This window comes from Globicephala melas, chromosome 3 (assembly GCF_963455315.2).
Source record: "Globicephala melas chromosome 3, mGloMel1.2, whole genome shotgun sequence".
NCBI lineage: Eukaryota > Metazoa > Chordata > Mammalia > Artiodactyla > Delphinidae > Globicephala > Globicephala melas.
In genome coordinates, this window is record NC_083316.1 from 82,996,869 (window position 1) to 83,016,406 (window position 19,538).

General features: G+C 38.1%; 1 protein-coding gene across 21 annotated transcripts in view; it reads left to right on the forward strand.

Annotated features, from left to right (window-relative positions):
- The window catches only part of PAM (peptidylglycine alpha-amidating monooxygenase), a 280,433-nt gene that overhangs the window by 131,122 nt on the left and 129,773 nt on the right, over positions 1 to 19,538 (forward strand). The gene's annotated exons all lie outside the window — the stretch shown is intronic.

Genomic DNA, 19,538 nt, shown 5'->3' on the forward strand with positions numbered 1-19,538 from the left:
TCTTTTGAAGGGCTGCAGAGACAGGGGAAGACCTGGGTGTTGTAGAGCTGCAGTGGCTGATGACTCATTGTTGCAGATAACATTCTATTTTTCTTTTCTTTCTTCTATTTTAAAGTACTGAGAAAATAAAGGTATTCTACGTATTGGGGAGAATTCTTTTGAAATTGACATTCGGAAGCTCTAAGAAAATACACGTGGTCTTTTTGAAGGACTAAGGATTGGCATGCATTTATTTGAATACAATACCCGTGTATGGTCTAAGTATCTATAAATAACTACTGTTGTCAAATTGGCCCTCACCTCCTCACCCCTGCCCATCCACAAATGACCAGGCAAATTACTCTTCTGTGTGTTTAGTTATTAGTGTCCTGGCCTTTAATTTTATAAGGTCTTTATTTAGTACTTAGTAAAAAGAGATATAATGAGATTGGGAATAAGAGAGAACAGTGATAGTTGCTCACTTATGAAATGTGATTCTTCTTTCTCTTCTCACTTTTAAAAGTGATTTTTCCTGTATATTTGTTTAAAGTGGCATTATGTTACTTTTTAAAAATATTCATGGGACTTCCCTGGTGGTGCAGGGGGCCTGGGCTTGATCCCTGGTCAGGGAACTAGATCCCACATGCATGCCACAACTAAGAGTTTGCATGCCACAACTAAGGAGCCCACCTGTTGCAAGTAAGACCCGGCACAACCAAATAAATAAATATTTAAAAAAAAAATTCACTAATTAGTCTTTTTTTTTTATTTTTGGCTGTGTTGGGTCTTCATTTCTGTGAGAGGGCTTTCTCTAGTTATGGCAAGTGGGAGCCATTCTTCATCGCGGTGCACGGGCCTCTCACTATCGCGGTCTCTCCCGTTGCGGAGCACAGGCTCTAGACGCGCAGGCTCAGTAGTTGTGGCTCACGGGCCTAGCCGCTCCGCGGCACGTGGGATCTTCCCAGACCAGAGCTCGAACCTGTGTCCCCTGCATTAGCAGGTAGACTCTCAACCACTGCACCACGGGGGAAGCCCAAACTAATTAGTCTTTAAGCACTCTTCTCCTACAAAAATATCATTATTTTCTCAAATAATAGTTTGTTGTAGTTTGTTATTATTGTGTTTCTTCTTCTCATTATTTTACAGTAAAAACATTTAAATTATTTAATAATAATAATAGGTAACTGTTGGGGTGAACATTCTCAGAAAGAGTCCTAAAGGAATTGATTATAAAAGAATAAAAAGGAACTCTATTTTCGTAAAGTAAAATGTGTTAACTCATTTTTTTGTAATTAGCAAAATAACTCTGTGGAAAAAAGAACATATATTAACAAGTAAATTACAGCTTGTTATTTTGCACTAGCTGCATTCAGCTTTGCCTCGTGCAGTGGACATTTGCTGGTTGCCTTCCCAGAATACAGTTCCTCGTTGCTGCTTCTCTGAAACCGTGTGGTTCCTGGAGCTGTCTACCCAGGATCCAGAGGTGGAGTACATAGAGTAGGATTAGGAAATCACTGCATTCCACTTCTCCTTCCACAGTGACTGGTTGAGAAGAAGGTGTGTGACCTAGACCAGTCCGATCAGATCTTTTGCTGGGAACGCATGTTTTTGTTGCATGTGAGCAAAGGGCATGTAGTCCTAGGGTCTGCTGAGTTCACGAGAGGAGCCATGTCTAGAACAAAACTAATACCATAGACAGCAATGCAAAGACTGAAAGAACAGAGGTTCTTGCTGACATTGCTACTTAGGCAGTTTTCCTTTATGTTAGCCTTTCTTGTTTCAACCAGACTAAGTTGGGTTTTCTCTGACTTGTAACAAGCTGCCTAACTGGGTAAGAGATTCCCTTGTTCTGTCTGGTCAGCTCAGAACTGGTTGTTGAATGTTTCTTCCACTTTCTATTGACCACATGCCACGAGTATTTACTGACTTGATCCGGCTGACATATAGGTCATATACCTAATAAACCTTCATGAGAAGTGGTAATTATACTCCTGTTGAGTGTACCCAGGAAGAGATGGATACAGAAACCCCAGAAACCCTTTCCTCCTAAACTCTGTGTTCTTAGTGAGGAAGATCCAGAACTGTGATAGTGTGAATACTTTTGGTGGAGAAAGTATTCTTTTCTTAAAATGCAGATGAAACTAAGTTTAATACAGATCCTTAAGAGAAAAGGAGCTAAGAAGGCAAAGAAAGAAAGAACAACTATTAGAGGACAAAAATAAACGATGGAAGGGAATAAGAACAGTTGGCCAAAAAACATGGAGAAACTGATAAAGAACAACAAAAAAAAAAAAGGAAGAAGAAATCAAGAATAACTATAATATGAAGACCAGAACATTTAAAAAATCATATAAGAAAATATCATATAAGGAAAGCATAGAAATAAGGAAGGGCCTTGAGAAGTTAAAATGTATTTTTTTTGATGGCAGAAGATCAAGAAGAGCAACAAAGGTTAAGGGAAGAAGGAACTGAGGACCCAGACCTTGAGTTGTTAATTGAAGCAGACCAAGTTAGTTAATGAGATATATTCACTCAACAGATTTTTTTTTCATAAAGTAAATCTTAAGTTTTGGCAATAATGAATGATGCATCAGTGAATCTGATTTAAGTGTTTTCCTTGGGGAACTTGAGTTTGTTAGGTAGGCTTGGATAGCGAAACAAGCAGATGTAGAGTAGAGGTGGAAAGAACCTTAGCTATAATTCAGATAGTACAACTAACTAATTTTGTTGATGGAATACAGATCTAGATTGGTGTCTTACCAAAGAATATCCAATCATGTCAGACCTCTGAGACGCAGTCCATTCAGCCATACCATAGACTTCAAAGCAGCCTTTTAAAAAATTGCTCCCATTAAACCAGCTTCGGAGAGTCTAGGGAAAGTAGTTTATTATCTATTGCAATGTCAATTTTATATTCAAAGTGAGCTCACTCTTTGTCTTCTGACTTGAAATTTCAAAAAATAATTTCCATCCTCTTTAATAAATTTCTTGTTAATCAGTGTTTTTCAGGCTTTGGGAAGATTAGGGAGAAGAGTAAGCAGCTTTTAAGTAGCCTAGAATAGAGGTAAAGTAAGTAGAATCTGGTGTCTGATGGCACTGGCTTCAAATCCAGAGCCTTGAAGTGGTGATATTTTGAGACTCTTTCTTTTAACACTTTTTCTTCCTCATTTGATTTTCTTTCTAACCAAGGGCCCCTGTGGGTTTTTGCTGTCACCAGCTGTCATCTCAACAAACAAAATAATTTGATAAGCTGCCAGCTCATGGTCATTGTAAGGTGCTATCATCAATTTGATGTGTTAACTATCCCATGGGGGGTTGATTATAAAATAAAATAAATAAGACATAATTACAGTGAGTTGACATAAAGTATATTGTCTCAATATCAGCCAAATCTAGTGGGCTAGAATGTAGGTTTTGGAACCAGGCTGACAGCATTTTTGTCCCAGCTCTTGTAGTGTCAACTCAGGAATTTTCTTAACTAGCTGGTCCTGCTCCTTTATCTGTAGACAGAATAATAATAGTACGTACCGGGCTTCCCTGGTGGCGCCGTGGTTGAGAGTCCGCCTGCCGATGCAGGGGATGCGGGTTCATGCCCCGGTCCGGGAGGATCCCGCGTGCCGCGGAGCGGCTGGGCCCGTGAGCCACGGCCGCTGAGCCTATGCGTCCGGAGCCTGTGCTCCGCAACGGGAGAGGCCACAGCGGTGAGAGGCCCGTGTGCCACAAAAAATAAAACATAAAAAATAAAAAATAATAGTACGTACCCAGGGTTCTTGTGAGGACTGAGCAAGGTAATACCAGTGGCATTGTTCAGTTGCCCTGTATGGGCTAAGTTCTTACAAAATATGAATTCATTGTTATTTTGTGTGTTGAGGGAAATGTGAAAGAACCTTAAGATGAGAAGGAAATTGCCAGCCCTTTACTTCCAGTAATTACTTCATGGAGAAGGTAAGACATCATAATAAGGAGAGGAAAGGTGGCCAATGAAGAAAAATAGGAAGTATGAACTGGGGTAAAAGAAACCTGGGGAAAGTAAGCAAGGAAGTAAATCTTTCAGTGTGCTTATTCTTAAGTAATTTCCATTAAAAATAGCCCTTACGATCAGAGAATGAACACTGAGGATGGATGTGTGTTCTTCTCAAAGTTCTTATATATCTTTTATGCCTAGAAAAGAAGTTATCAAAAGGAATTTCATAAGTATGATACCTTAATTTTTTTCTATATTTATTTGAAATCAGCCTAGATTTCCTCACTTTGCTGAGAACTTTGTACATTGACCTTATTAAAAAATTACTCTTACTCTTAAGCCCTTTCAAATCCTGTGTTTACATAGCATTTTATTTAATTGTTATTTGTGCCACATAGGTCCTCTGCAGTCTTGGTTTAAGGATTCACAAATGTAAACTAATTTGTAAAAAATATAATTTTACAAAAATTAAATATTTTCTCCTGAACCTAATAACTTGAAACCATGTAATAATTGAATTTCTTTCCATTAGGATGTGTTAGGCTGCCATTTTCTTCCCTTATTTTGGGAGTGATTTGAGAACTATGAAGGAATACACTGTTTCCTTTCTGAACCTCTTGCAAATTATGGTCTCATTCTTTATCTTTTGAAGAGTCACAGATCATGCTTTAAAATCAGAAAGTGGTCTTCCTCTGTGTTCCTAAGCACAAATGTCTATCACCAGGAATGAAAGAAAATAGAACAATTCTGAGTTTAAAGATCAGACAACCCAGAGCAACAAGTTGAAAAACTTGAAATTAGAGCCTTAAGTTGTCACTTGTTTTAAAATAATGGTGAAAGAATGTAGTTGTTGAAATAAAACCAGAATGAACAAAATACTCCCTACAAAATTTTCTCAAGAGCTTCCCTCGATGTTTCCCTTTGCTTTTTTCTCCCCAATGAAGAACCATTAGAAAATGTTTACTAATATATTTTAACTTTTTCATTTTCTAACAGAAGAAGGGAGAAAGTCTGCTTACCTCCACAAGGCATGTACAACCACATAATGAGAACCCAGCTTTCACAGTCTTTTCTTACTGCACTAGTTTAAGAAATCAGTTTTAAAACATCAAGCTATTATCATAGCATCACTTTTAAACACCATTTCCTCAGGATATATGCTTATCAAAGAGGTAATACACAAGGTAAATGCAGAATTGTGGTGGTGCTTTCATTTATGTTCAGAATGCTGATTAAACCTTTTCATGTAAAGTCACTTAGTTATACAGAAGTTTGCCTTATGGCTGATTTGGGGGATACATGGGCTTTCTGTAGTTGTGGCAAGCGGGGTCTACTCTTTGCTGCGGTGTGTGGGCTTCTCACTGCGGTGGCCTCTTCTGTTGTGGAGCACGGGCTCCAGGCACGTGGGCCTCAGCAGTTGCGGCACGCAGGCTCAGCAGTTGTGGCTCGCGGGCTCTATAGAGCACAAGCTCAGTTGTTGTGGCGCACAGGCTTAGTTGCTCTGCAGCATGTGGGATCTTCCCGGACCAAGGATTGAACCCTTGTCCCCTGCACTGGCAGGCAGACTCCCAACCACTGTGCCACCAGGGAAGTCCCAAATCTATATATTTTTAATTCAATCATTATGGGGAAAAAAAAAAGTGTCCCTAGTTAGTGTTTAAAATTCAGGACAAAATTAGAAAGGAGCCCAGAAAAGTGAGGCTTTACTGGAATAATTTTCAGTTCTTCGGGGTTTGCAATTTACTTGTCTCTGCTCTAGTTATTAGTATGTAATAATATTTGCATTTTTTAAAAATAAAAACTCTTTTTTCTTTTGGACACAAAAATTAAAGGAAGGGAGACACCCCACACTTCCATTTCTCCATTTCTCCTCACAGGCCAGCTTGACTTTCTGCTTAAGCCTCATTGCACAAAAGGAGAAAATTAACCTCAGCCGTCTGGGCACCAGCCGTAGGTTATCTGTTATACTCATTGTAGAGAATGGATCCGAGCTCTTCCTAAAGCAGCTGGGTGATTGCTGGGAAATGCCAGTCCCCACCTGACTCCAGAGCTTGAACTTGCAACCCCCCATGGATTCCCTGACCACCTCTGTGTGATTAGCAATCAGTTCCTTCTTACCTTCTCTAGTCCTCTGGCCTGTCTGCCCCTACACCTCTTCTGATTCAATCTGTACACTTGAACAAACATGGCTAATGGGATTTGACTGTGAGAAGCCGTCTGGAAAATATTAAGAATTGTGAGGCCAAGAGTGTGAAAGACAGGAGTGGTGGCTCCAGTAGCAAGTCCTACACCAGTGCGTTTCTGTTGCAGGAAAAAATAGACTATGAGTGAAAACTGGTTCCATTAAGTCGTTGTCTTAAAATGAACATGACTTATGGCTTTTAGTGTTTCTTTTTCCTCTGTTCTTATTTTTTTTCCCTTTCTGAAAAAATAGAAGGAGGATGGTGATCTTGTTATTGAAGAAGGGAAATCAAGAAATATCCAAATTCTGGACTAGTATTTGCTTTTTATTTAGGAAGACTTAGGCAAAGTGTATAAAATTCCAAGATTTGGAAAAAGAGCAACAAAGGAGATTAAAATGCTATACCCTTTCCCCTCCCCAAACTGAGGACGTAATATTATCTATTTTACCAATGGAGAAGCTAATAGCAAAGAGAATTTTGTGATTATTAGAAAGGACGGTTACCAGGCCCTTTTTTGTTTACTTAGCTGCGTCACATTAAATTGTTTTTTCCACTTTCTCTTTTGAATGTTCAGGATTGGTATCATTTAGGATGCTACATGTCAAATTCTTAAGTTGTATTTATTTGTATAATTCACCCCTTGTTTTAACAGCAAGGCTCAACTAGACAAATAAATAGAATACAAAAATGTTAAATGGATCTTGTAAATGGCAAATTAAAGTTTCATGTAGCTCATTGCTAATTGTTAAGTTTAAATTATGATGCTTCACCTTTATTTTTACTAAAACCTATTTAATGTCCACTTAGGGAACATATGGTTGAACTATTAACAACGTTTGCCACTGTGAGAATAATCTAAACGTGTCATATATCTGAGTTCAGAGCTGCAAATATACATTGACCATTTTTTCCTTTCTTTATTAAAAAGGAGAAATAAAAAGGAGACTTCTATTTTCAATTAATGTTTGATATTTTTGAATTAACATGATACCTAAAGAGGATATTAGAAAAAGTAACTACAGTGTAAGAGACCCCCTTATGATCACCTGTTTTCTCAATAAGATTTAGAGTCCTTTTTGTTTTCTTTTTTTCTGGTAAATTTTTTAAAGGAGAAAACATTTATGCAGTGCTCATTATGTCATGCTACTGTATTAGGCACTTTACAAGCACTGGCTCATTAATTCTCATAAAAACTTTGTGTTCAAGGTACTATCATTCCAATTTTTTTGTATGAGAAATTGAAACTAAGGGAGATTAAATAAGCTATAAATCCATAGCCAAATAGCCAGTAAATTGAAGAACAAGGATTTAAATACAGATTTATTTGAATCTGAGATGCATGCTTATTTCATAATTCTGTGCTGCCAATCTATTAATGGCCTATGTGTTTCCCAGAAAATGTTACTATTATAGACACTTTTTTTATTACACATATATTATAAAATAAAAGCTTCCTTTAGTTAAAAAGACAAAATATAAATTACTGGCTCCATCCTAAATTGTTCAATAACTTTTTTTTTTTTTTTGCGGTACGCTGGCCTCTCACTGTTGTGGCCTCTCCCGTTGTGGAGCACAGGCTCCGGACGCGCAGGCTCAGCGGCCATGGCTCACGGGCCCAGTCGCTCCGCGGCATGTGGGATCCTCCCGGACCAGGGCACGAACCCGTGTCCCCTGCATCGGCAGGCGGACTCCCAACCACTGCACCACCAGGGAAGCTCCCAAGAGTTCTCATTTGAAATATTGTATTTCATACTTCTCCATCTCGGTAAATGACAATTCCTGTGTTATAGTTTCTCTAGGCCAAATAGACTGGCGTCTTTCTTGTCTCTTCTTTCTCACACCCCATAAACGACATGCCAGAAAATCTTATTGGTTCTACCTTCCAAATATATCCAGAATCCAGCCCTTTGTCACCACACCCATCTTTCCCACTCTGGCCCATGCACCATCATCTTTTCTGGATTATTACAATAGCTCTCCCAACTGATCCGCCTTGCACTCTTATATCCCTAGAGTCTGTGCTCTATACTGCAGCCACAGGGATTCTGTTAAAACAGAAATCAGATCACATCACCCTTCTATGAATACCCTTTAAGAACTTTTCATACCCCTCACGTTTAAAACCAAAGACTTTATAGCGACCTCCAAAGTTCTTCATTTTTCCTGCAATCTTTTTCTACTCCTTTGTCTCTCATCCCTTATTCCTGTTATAAGTCATTATGGGGAAAAGACAAATCAGAATTCTAGTTCTGCAACTTGCTGGCTGCAAGATCTTAGGCAAGATATTTAACCCTTAATGAGCTTCAGTTTCCTCATCTGTAAAATGGGGATAATAATAGTTCTTACCTGATAGGATTGTAGTTAAGGGAGTTAATATGTGTAAAGCCCAATACCACTCAGGAAATAATTAGTTATTATTATTTTTGCCCTAAAGTACATTACAATGGATGAGTTAAGCCATGTTATCAAGTAACTAATGCAAGGCACCAAGGTATTATAAATACCTTAGAATAGTTGAAATAAAGAATTAGAAAGGATCAAGTTGAGCATGAAGAGGGTGATTGCAACAATACTTTGGTCAGGACCACAATCATAATTTTCTAAAGCACATTATACAAGCAGATTAGACTCTGCATTTCTCTCTTTCTTCATTAGGAAAATCTTTGTGGAGGCAGTAGGATTTGAAGAATGTAGTTCATGGATAGAGAGAGAGATTTGGAAACAAACATTTCGAATCCCTATAAAGGGGCTTCCCTGGTGGTCCAATGGTTAAGACTTTGCCTTCCAAAGCAGGGGGTGTGGGTTTGATCCGTGGTCGGGAGCTGAGATCCCACATGCCTCGCAGCCAAAAAAACAACATAAAATAGAAGCAATATAGAATCCCTATAAAGGGCACCATTCTAGAAATAGTGCTGTAAACAGATGACATAATCAGAACCTCAACTTTTATCATTTTGTCTTTAAAAGAATCTAGTAGGTACAGTTTACTAAGAGAACAGTTATATACCTTTAGGCACCAAAACCATCACTGTGAAACATGTAAAACAAAAATTTAGGGTGAAGTTGGTTATAATACAATTATAGAGGGATATTTGGTATATCAAATAGACTCCAAAAAGGAAATGTGTAAAGAACTTGAATATTTCAGTCAACAGAATAATTTAATATTTTTAACATACAGTAAATGTAATTTAATATATATGTAGACATAAAATTTTACATTTTAGAAAGAGAATATACATTTTTGAATGTATATAAAATATTTTTTAAAAATCACTTAGCTAGACATTAATAAACTTCAGTTTACTACAATAATTTGAGTTTTATAGCTCTTACCCTCTGATGATAATCCAATAAAACTAGAAATAGACTATTAAGAGATGCCATGGAAAACTTTCTACTTAGAAATTAAGGACCATTCTTCTATACAACCCATGAAACAAGGAGAAAAGTAAAAACTGAAATTATAAATTATCTAGAGAGTAACGGCAAGGCAAATACTTTATAACAAAACCCATGAGACCCAGCTAAAGCAGTACTCAGAGAAAAACTGATAGCCTTAAATTCTTGTATAATGAAAAAGTAGAATGAAAGTAAAATTACATAGATAATTCAACTTAAAAATGAGGACGATAGGGCTTCCCTGGTGGCTCAGCGGTTGAGAGTCTGCCTGCCGATGCAGGGGACACAGGTTCGTGCCCTGGTCCGGGAAGATACCACATGCCACAGAAGGGCTGGGCCCGTGAGCCATGGCCGCTGAGCCTGCGCGTCCGGAGCCTGTGCTCCGCAACGGGAGAGGCCACAACAGTGAGAGGCCCACGTACTGCAAAAAAAAAAAAAAAAAAAAAAAATGAGGAAGATAGCAATCAAATCAGTGAAAAGGAAGAATTAATAAAGATAAAAGCTGAAATTTATAAAATAGGTCAAATAATAATATAAACGAAATAAATCATTTCTTTGAATATCCATTAAAATGGGTAAGCTCATGGCAAGCCTAACTAAAGATTAAAAAGTGAAAAAATTATGCATTATTATTAGAAAGTATAAAGAAAACATTTTAGATACTATTATGTGCACCTCTGTTGGTAAATTTTTTTAAAAATAAATTTATTTATTTATTCATTTTTGGCTGCATTGGGTCTTTGTTGCTGTGTGCGGGCTTTCTCTAGTTGCAGTGAGCAGGGGCTACTCTTCGTTGCGGGGCATGGGCATCTCATTGCGGTGGTTCTCTTGTTGTGTAGCCCGGGCTCTAGGTGTGCAGGCTTCAGTAGTTGTGGCTCATGGGCTTAGTTGCTATGCGGCATGTGGGATCTTCCCGGACCAGTGATCGAACCTGTGTCCCCTGCATTGGCAGGTGGATTCTTAACCACTGCGCCACCAGGGAAGTCCCATCTGTTGGTAACTTTCATAATCTTGAGGAAATGGTGATTTTCTAGAAAATAATTAGCTATCCAAATTGACCTAAAAAGGTCTTTAAAAAACTGAACAGGCCACTAACTATAGAAGAAACTAGAAAGGTAAAAGGATTACGTACACACACACACACACACACACACACACATACACACACACAAACTTTTAAAGATAAGAGTTGTTTAACTAAGAGTAGACTGAGAATGAGTAAAAAAACATATATGACAGAAAAAAGGCTAATATGCCAAATATAAAAAGAGGTCGCACAGACTACTGAGAAGACAAGCAACCTAAAAGAAAAGCAAATGAAGGGGGCTTCTCTGGTGGCGCAGTGGTTGAGAGTCCGCCTGCCGATGCAGGGGACGCGAGTTTGTGCCCCGGTCCGGGAGGATCCCGCATGCTGCGGAGCGGCTGGCTCCGTGAGCCATGGCCGCTGAGCCTGCGCGTCCGGAGCCTGTGCTCCACAACGGGAGAGGCCACAGCAGTGAGAGGCCCGCGTACCACAAAAAAAAAAAAAAAGAAAAATGCAAATGAAGGATATTAATGTTAAATTAACAGAATGGAAAAATGTTCAACCCTGTTAATAATCATAAAAATTAAAACTAAAGAAAAAATATATTTTTTAACCCATTAACACGGCAAAAAAAGTTAAAAAGAGCTATAATAGAGCTTTTAAGGATGAAAAGACATGGGCAGGCTCATACATTGTTGTTGGAGGATACATTGCCACAAGCTTTTTAATAAAGTTATCTGGAATTTTAAAGTAAAAATATTCATTTCTTTAAAATTATGGGAAATCATTCTATAAAATATTATGCAATGAGTGAAAAACTAAGATAGGTCTGTGTACCTTGCCTTAGAAGTATTGTTGTGTATTAAGTGAGAGAAGCAAACTGCAGTCATGTGCAGAGTGTGACCCCGTCTTAATAAAAATAAATAATAACAAAATTTCTATATATGTGTGTCTGTTTGGATATACATTTTTGTACAAACATGGAGGAAGTTGGAAAGAGGCACTTTAAGCTGTAAATGCTGGTTGCCTTGGAGAGGCAGCAATGAAGGAGGATGACAACAGACTTTTAGTATATATCCAAGTTGTTTTATCATTAAAAAAAAATTATCTATTATTTTATAATTGTTAAAAATTAACAAAGAAAGAAACAAGATCACTAACAAAAAGAATACCAACAAAAAGGATCTTCTACCTTCCTAATATAAACCCCTAATGTTCTAGAAATCTCTAGAGGGGTTTTCCACACAATGCCTCTAATTGATAAATTTTTAATTCCTATTCCTCTGCTTTGCAACAGTGCTATTAGGAGAGCCTGGTTAATGAAAGAATTTAGGAAATTTTGTACACATTTAGAAACAAATAAAGCCAGATTTGTAGGGGGGTCATTCGTCTATTATAGTCGGTCTGAAGGTATTTGTGGAAGGCAACCATGCATATCCTTCCACACTGGCAACAAAAGTGATTCTCTTTGCACTTATTAGCCACCAGAAAAATCCTCTTTGTTTCACTTATTTCTGGATTTATGTAGTCTGAATTAATATTTCAATAACCCTATTTAAGAGGAGCATTTGGAGCCACTCCACATGAATGTTGCATTCTTTAAGCAAAAGTGCAGAACACACTCTTTCCAGGCACCGATTGCCTTTCACAGATAATGTAATCTACTCAATCTTGTATAAAGGGACAAATCTGATGTACACACTAAAGGCATGGCTCTGTCTTAGCATGCAGAAGTCACCCCATCCAACAAACCTTAGAGCATTTTTGAAGAGGAAAGTATATAAATATAGGGAGTACATTGCAGCTATACACCGTGTCATCCTCCCACCTCAGCTAATCCAGTATTAAATGAAAACATTTACCATGGCAACATCGATTTATAAAGGGCAAATGATGTTTCTGCGAGATTAGAATATTTCCTTTCATAGATCTCAGAGGTGCGCACAGTTAACACTTTAACACCCTTATTTAGTAATTTTATATAAGACTGAAAAAGCTAATGCTTTGTAATAGATTATTTTTAAATGTTTTAATTTGGAAACAGAATCCAAAACAGAACAATAAACTCTTAACAGAAGCGATATCAAATTAAATACAGGCAGAAAAATACCACTAAAATATTTCAGTCTTCACTATTTGTGGAAATAAAAAATTTTCATTTTGTGGTAAGCTGTACTGAACTATGGTTAAATCATTTGCTTCCAGCTGAGTGATCATTTTGCTGTGAAGATGCAGATTCTCTGTTTACTATTTCTACAATTGATGTTTTTAGTTATAATATTTAGCTTTCCTATTTTGGACATGTTAAAATGTTAACTTCACCTCCTTAATGTATTTTTCATAAACGCTAAGGTAGTATTCACAGATATTTTACTGTTGTGGTTTCATCTACTTGCCTCAGACTTTGTATTTATTTATTTATTTATTTATGGCTGCCTTGGGTCTCTGTTGCTGCGCGGGGGGCTTTCTCTAGTTGCGGAGAGTGGGGGCTACTCTTCTTGGCGGTGCACGGGCAGCTCATTGCGGTGGCTTCTCGTTGCGGAGCACAGGCTCTAGGCGCGCGGGCTTCAGTAGTTGTGGCACGTGGGCTCAGTAGTTGTGGCTCGTGGGCTCTAGAGCACAGGCTCAATAGTTGTGGTGCACAGGCTTAGTTGCTCCATGGCATGTGGGATATTTCCGGACCGGGGATCAAACCCATGTCCCCTGCATTGGCAGGCGGATTCTTAACCACTGTGCCACCAGGGAAGACCCTTGCCTCAGACTTTGAAGGTAGACACAGTAGATGTAAGAAAGAAGATAGATTGGTAGTCTGGGTAAATGCAGGTATTAAAGAGGTGACTGTAGTGAGGTCAAACAAGTTTAGAAGTTAACAAATAGTCTCTGTATGGTTTTTCCGCAGTCATAACTGCTCCATAATACAAAATGGAGAAAACTGTGCTCAAGGGTGAGGAAATTAAGTTCCTGCCCTGAATAGCTCAGAGTTGAGAGGAAAAAATTTATCTTGCTCAACGTGAATTCTTTGACTCTGCCAGAGGTATATACTGTTCAATCTTCTGCCTAGAGTTTATTTAATCAGCACAGTAAGCTTGGGTCTAGAAGCCCACAGCTCTTAGGCATAAGGAGACTTTAGTCCTTCAATCAATTGTGGCAGGAGTCAGTTGAAATAAATAAGGTATTTCATACAGTTACTGCCCACAATATTCCCTTTTCACTTTGGTTTGTGATGACCTGAAAACCTTCTACAATAGCCAAAGAGATTTGAAGTGCCACTGAAGCAAATAAAAGCCAAATCTAGCATTCTTTTAATGCTTCCAAGTCTGCTGCTATTGGAAGACTCCAAGTTTATTGTAAGACTGTATGTCATTTATTTCCCCACATTCCTTCTTTCCACAACATGTATTCCCCAAGATAAAAAAATGTCAGTTGTCCAAAAAAAGGCTGACAAATATATGAGTCCAAGATCGTTTCCTTGCATTTTTAAAATAAAACCTCTAAAACCTATTTATGGTGGCTAAGAACTTTATAGAGAATAGAGATTTGCAAACCTGTGAATCACTATGTTATGAAGGAGGACATTAAATTAAGAGCGGTCTTAAAAAAAAAAAAGAATGATCTCGAATCTTTATTGTAGTCAGTTCAGGAACTCATTGACTGAGAATGAATTTTTTCTTCTAAGTATATTCAGACCTACTAGTGAAATCCAAAAATATTATTGCATGTATATTAGTACTAGTACAGTTAATTCAGGGACATATAAAAATTTTATAGTAATTTTGCTCAAATATTGAAATATAAACAAGATTGAAATGATTTTTCCAACTCTTCATTTTCTAAATATCAGTCTGCCAGACCATTTTATAAAATGGTTTTAAACATAATAAAATGTTATATAAAATAATCTTATGTCACCGTTGTAACACCAGTGTACACCAGTCACCATAACATACCTAACCTATTGTGTAATGCAGTGAATAAGATAGACTTGTTAGCCAGCCATTATTTACAGTATTACTTTTGTGGGCCTGGGGTGAAGCCTGAATTCCATCTGAGTATTAATCATTACAGGAACAAATCTCCATTTCATGCCTCTTCATTGAAACATCATCTCCACTTCTGTCATTCTTGAGATATACTGTCAAGTTCCTTAAGAGGAAAGACTGGTCTGTTTTGTTCATTATTCTGTTCCCTGGGCCTAAAAACAGTGCTGTGTCCAATAAAGATTAATTGAATAAATTCTTTTTAGAAGGGACGGGTATTATCCTCATATCAAGAATACTTCTGGGACTTCCCTGGTGGTGCAGTGGTTAAGACCCACTCCTCCCAATGCAGGGAGCCTGAGTTTGATCCCTGGTCAGGGAACTAGATCCCACATGCCTGATGCAACTAAGAGTTTGCATGCCACAACTAAGGAGCCCACCTGCTGCAACTAAGACGCGGAGCAACTAAATAAATAATTTTTTTTTTTAAAAAATGAATGTTTCCTGCCCCTCGTCAATAGTCCCAAGCGTGCGCGTGCCCTCACACACACAATGCACACATATACACCAGTGACTGTAGTATTTTTGTGTCTCCACATTGATCACAACTTAGGAGTCCGCTGCTGCTGTGCTCTTCATACAGAATAAATATTCTGAAGTTCAATGTTTTTATTTTAACTGCTACCTAACTTTTTCCTCTTGCATGATATTTTCATTTCTATTGGCATATTTAAGATATAATTTACTTAAAAATAAAAATTCACGAATTTTTAGTATACAATTTGATGAATGCTGGCAAATAATATGCAGTTGTGTAACTGCCACCAAGACATGATAAAGAACATTTCCATCACCCCAAAACGTTCCCTCGTGCCCCTTCGTTCTCCCTACTCCCATGCTTTTCCCCGTCCCTTATCCCCTGGCAACTGCTGGTCTTTCCGTCACTAGTTTAGCCTTTTATAGATTCACATATAGATGTAATCACAACAGTGGATAGTCTTTGGTGTCTGGCTTCTTTCACTTAACATGCTGCCTTTGAAATTCATCCATGACATTGTGTTTATCAGTAGTTTGTTCATTTTTATTGCAAGTCTTAGCTGTGGGAGAGTCTGGACTCTAACTCAGGCAAGACTGGCTCCAGACCCTGTGCTTTGAAACCGTTATGTGATGCTGTTTTTCATTCCGTATAATTTTCTTAATCATCTCTGATAATGCTGTTCTCCAACTCAGAAATCTACAGCAACTCCTTATTCTGACCAAATACATTTCCTAGTCCATATTCTGGTTTCTAAATTCTCTGCCCTATGGTCCCCATCTATGCCACTTTACTTTTTATTCCCTGCATTGCTTTTTTCTGAATTCCCCATTTTCTACCACACTTAGCCTGTTTATTATTCCTACAGGTAGATACCTTTGAACCCCCTGATGTTATTCTTTCTGCTTATTATAATTTCTTTACCCTGCATCTTCACCTATTGAAATCATACCCCATTAAGTTACAGAATCTGTGTTCCTTTCCCCATGAACCTAACTGATTTCCTCAGAGTGATCTGATCTAGTGCCATAATAATTTACACCACTCTTATAAACCTATTGTATTGTCACTTACAGTGATTCATTCTCATGTTTTAAATCTCTCCTGCTAAAGCGTCTCTGAAACCAGTGACTGCATCTTATTCATCTTTGTGCATATTTTTGTCAGTTTATGCTCATGCTGAGCAAACAAACATCATAATCTATATTTAAAAGAAGCCAGCTCGTACCTGTCCTTCAGACAAGATATTGTTTTCACAATATTTTATATCATGTCTTGCACATGGAAGGTACCCAGTGAATACTTGTTGATTAATAGATCTTCCTGGAGTCTATGCCTAGCTATTTCTTCTGCTTTTGGGGACATGTGGGAAAGCAAGTTGGGTGATGACCCATATGATATAATAAAGGTTATCTGTCTAGTTAAGGCTGTATTCCAGTTCCTTACCTAATAAATATTTGTTAAGAATTGGTTGTGTTCTTTGGTCAAGGCACAGAGCACACTGGCAAATATGGATTGATTAAATAGCCCATCTCCTTGCTTAAAATGGTTGGAACTGCATTGGATTGTTTTACCTCCCTAATGGTCTGTATTCTAGGTATCTTCTAGGTATCGATCTAAAAATTCTTTTTATTTCTTCCTTTGAGATGTCTTCCAGATTTGTGCCTTTTCCACTCTGTCCCGGTGACACTGGTTTTCTTCATTCCCTGTGCGGCCTCTTCTTCCTGTCCAGAGTTTTTGCCCTTGCCTGTCCTTGCTGTGCTTGCTCTTCCCTCCCTGTGTGCCCTGGGTAATGCCTTCCCAGCTTTCAAATGTCAACCTAAGCATCATTCTCTCAGAGAACCTATCCCTGACCATCTCGCATTCCCACATCTTTCCTACTCCACTCCCCACTCCCACCTTTCAGAGAGCTGTCATAGCTCTCATAGCACCTCATGCCTCTTTTCCAGAATATCTTTCACAACTGCGATTTTACATTTGCTTATGTCATTACTCCATTCATACCTTTATTTCCTCATCAGACTGCAGACTGTGTGAGAGCAGGAAACACACCTGTCTTTGCTCACCATTGTGTCCTCCCTGTCTAGTCCAGGGTCAGCTAATAGTAGACTCAGTATACATTTGTGGGATAGATAGACTATGGGACATATGGCTGGGTAAATGTGTGGATTTCCACTGCTACTCTCCTGTTATAGACTTAACCCAATTTGATAGCAGCATCTTCTGGTTTGGTTCCACACTCCATTGCCTTCCCCCTCCCATTGTATCCTCATTGCTCATCCTCAGTTCCAGCAAAGTGTTCTTCCTAAAAGACTGCACTCATAGTTTCATGCGCCACATCTCAGTCACTCACAGTGACCAACATCACATATAAACAGATCAAATCTAAGTACCCCTCATTACCCAAGCTCTTTTATTATCTGGCTTAATTCAAATTTATCCAACTTCCTTTCTTAGAACTACCTAAAATGTTACCTTTGTGCCTGTTTGTCCATTCACCTCCTTATCTCTCCTTCTACCACACTTACTCCCATTTCTGGGTCTTGTTCAGACTAATTTTTCAGCTCAGGTCTTCTTATTACCTTTGTTTGTCTGAAGTCTTCCCCTTTGTAGAGACTCAGCTTCTCTGTTCAGGGCCTCTCAGATGCTAAGAGAAGCCTCGGTCACTTCCTTTTGTTTTTAAGCTTCCATTTGATCATTTTTTTAAAAAATTAAGAAATGCCAAAGCAGGAATATAAAAGCAGGTATGGATACTACATGCTGGCTGTCCTCCGTTGGCCTCTCCTGATGTACTTTCCACTCCAGCCTACTCCAGGCTCCAGGAGACTGACCTTTATGGGTGCCATCAATAGGCTCTCTTGCTCTCTGGCTTCTAGTTGACTTTAGTCAGTGGGAGGAACTGGCAGAAGGCTGGAAAGCAGCAGAATGAAATCAGGTTATTTATTTCCTTGGTTTCTTCTCTGTTGAGCAGCAAGTTGACAGTGATTTGGGTTCTCTCCCTATGTCATAGCTCCTGTCATCTATGGCTGTAAAATTTCTGGGTTTCATAACTCTTTCTCTTCTTGACTCATATCTTTGAATGGTAACAGCTTGCTACTTTATAAATCCCTAGGGTGTTTCAACATGCCTTACATGCTTCTCTTAACCTAACCAACAGCTATGTCCTTGGTTCTTTGGTTAAATGCTCCTCAATTGCCACCTTTGTTTGTACCTTCTATTTCCTAAGGGAATCTTGACATATTTTAAATATTAAACCCAGCAAATTAATGCTTACGTTTTAGAAATGATGCAGTGCCATATATATTGTCATTCACAATAAAATTACAGGATTTGTAAAATATTTTAAGTCTGTGCATTACAAGTGGTGAAATCTGGACACAAGTTAAAAGGTGTAAGATGTGTCGTCTTTTTTCAGTCCTGTCTGTATTTCTCACTTTCTGCTTAAACTTGTTAGGAGAAAAGACGCTCTGAATATTAGGCCCAGCCAAGTGGCCCTCTTCCCCTGAATCCTGACAGGTCCTATCTGGAACCAGGTCATCCGTTTGGATCTCTCCCTTCTCTGAACTCCTATCACTCTCCCAGCCCTTAACGCAAAGCTTAACTCTTCACTGTTTCCTAGTGGTAGGCTTTGTTTCCGTTATCAGATTCTAAAGTTTCTGAAGGAAGAGGACTTTTCCTATCTAATCTTATGTCCCAGGAGCAAAATATATATAGAATCAATGTATATTTGTTGTTCAGTTTGTTGGCTGTTACATTAATTGGTTGGTAGGTTGGTATCAAAGATTCTTGGGAACAAACTATTTTTTTAGTTTTAAACATTTTAATGGAAGACTTCTAATATACACAAAATTGAAGAGCTTGTATAATGAGCCCCCATGTACCCATCAATGATTATCAACATTCATGTTTTATCTATATTCCTCTACTTGATTCCTCCCCAACACACACACACTGAATTATTTTGAGGTGTCTACTAAACATCATTTCATAGTACTTTGTTATATATTTTCAAAAGGTAAGTACTTTATTTTTAAATATAACCACAATCACCATTATTACCATTATTTCATCAACTATCTAACAGTGTCAAATTTCTCTGATTGTTATATTTTAAAATGCTGGTTCATTTGCATCAGGATCCAGATGCAGTCCACATGGTAAATCTTACTGATATGTCTCTTTTAAGAATCTTGATCCCTAACACCATACACAAAAATAAACTCAAAATGGATTAGAGAACTAAATGTAAGACTGGACACTATAAAACTCTTAGAGGAAAACATAGGAAGAACACGCTTTGACATAAATCACAGCAAGATCTTTTTTGATCCACCTCCTAGAGTAATGGAAATAAAAACAAAAATAAATGAGACCTAATGAAACGTAAAAGCTTTTGCAAAGCAAAGGAAACTACAAACAAGATGAAAAGACAGCCCTCAGAATGGGAGAAAATATTTGCAAATGAATCAATGGA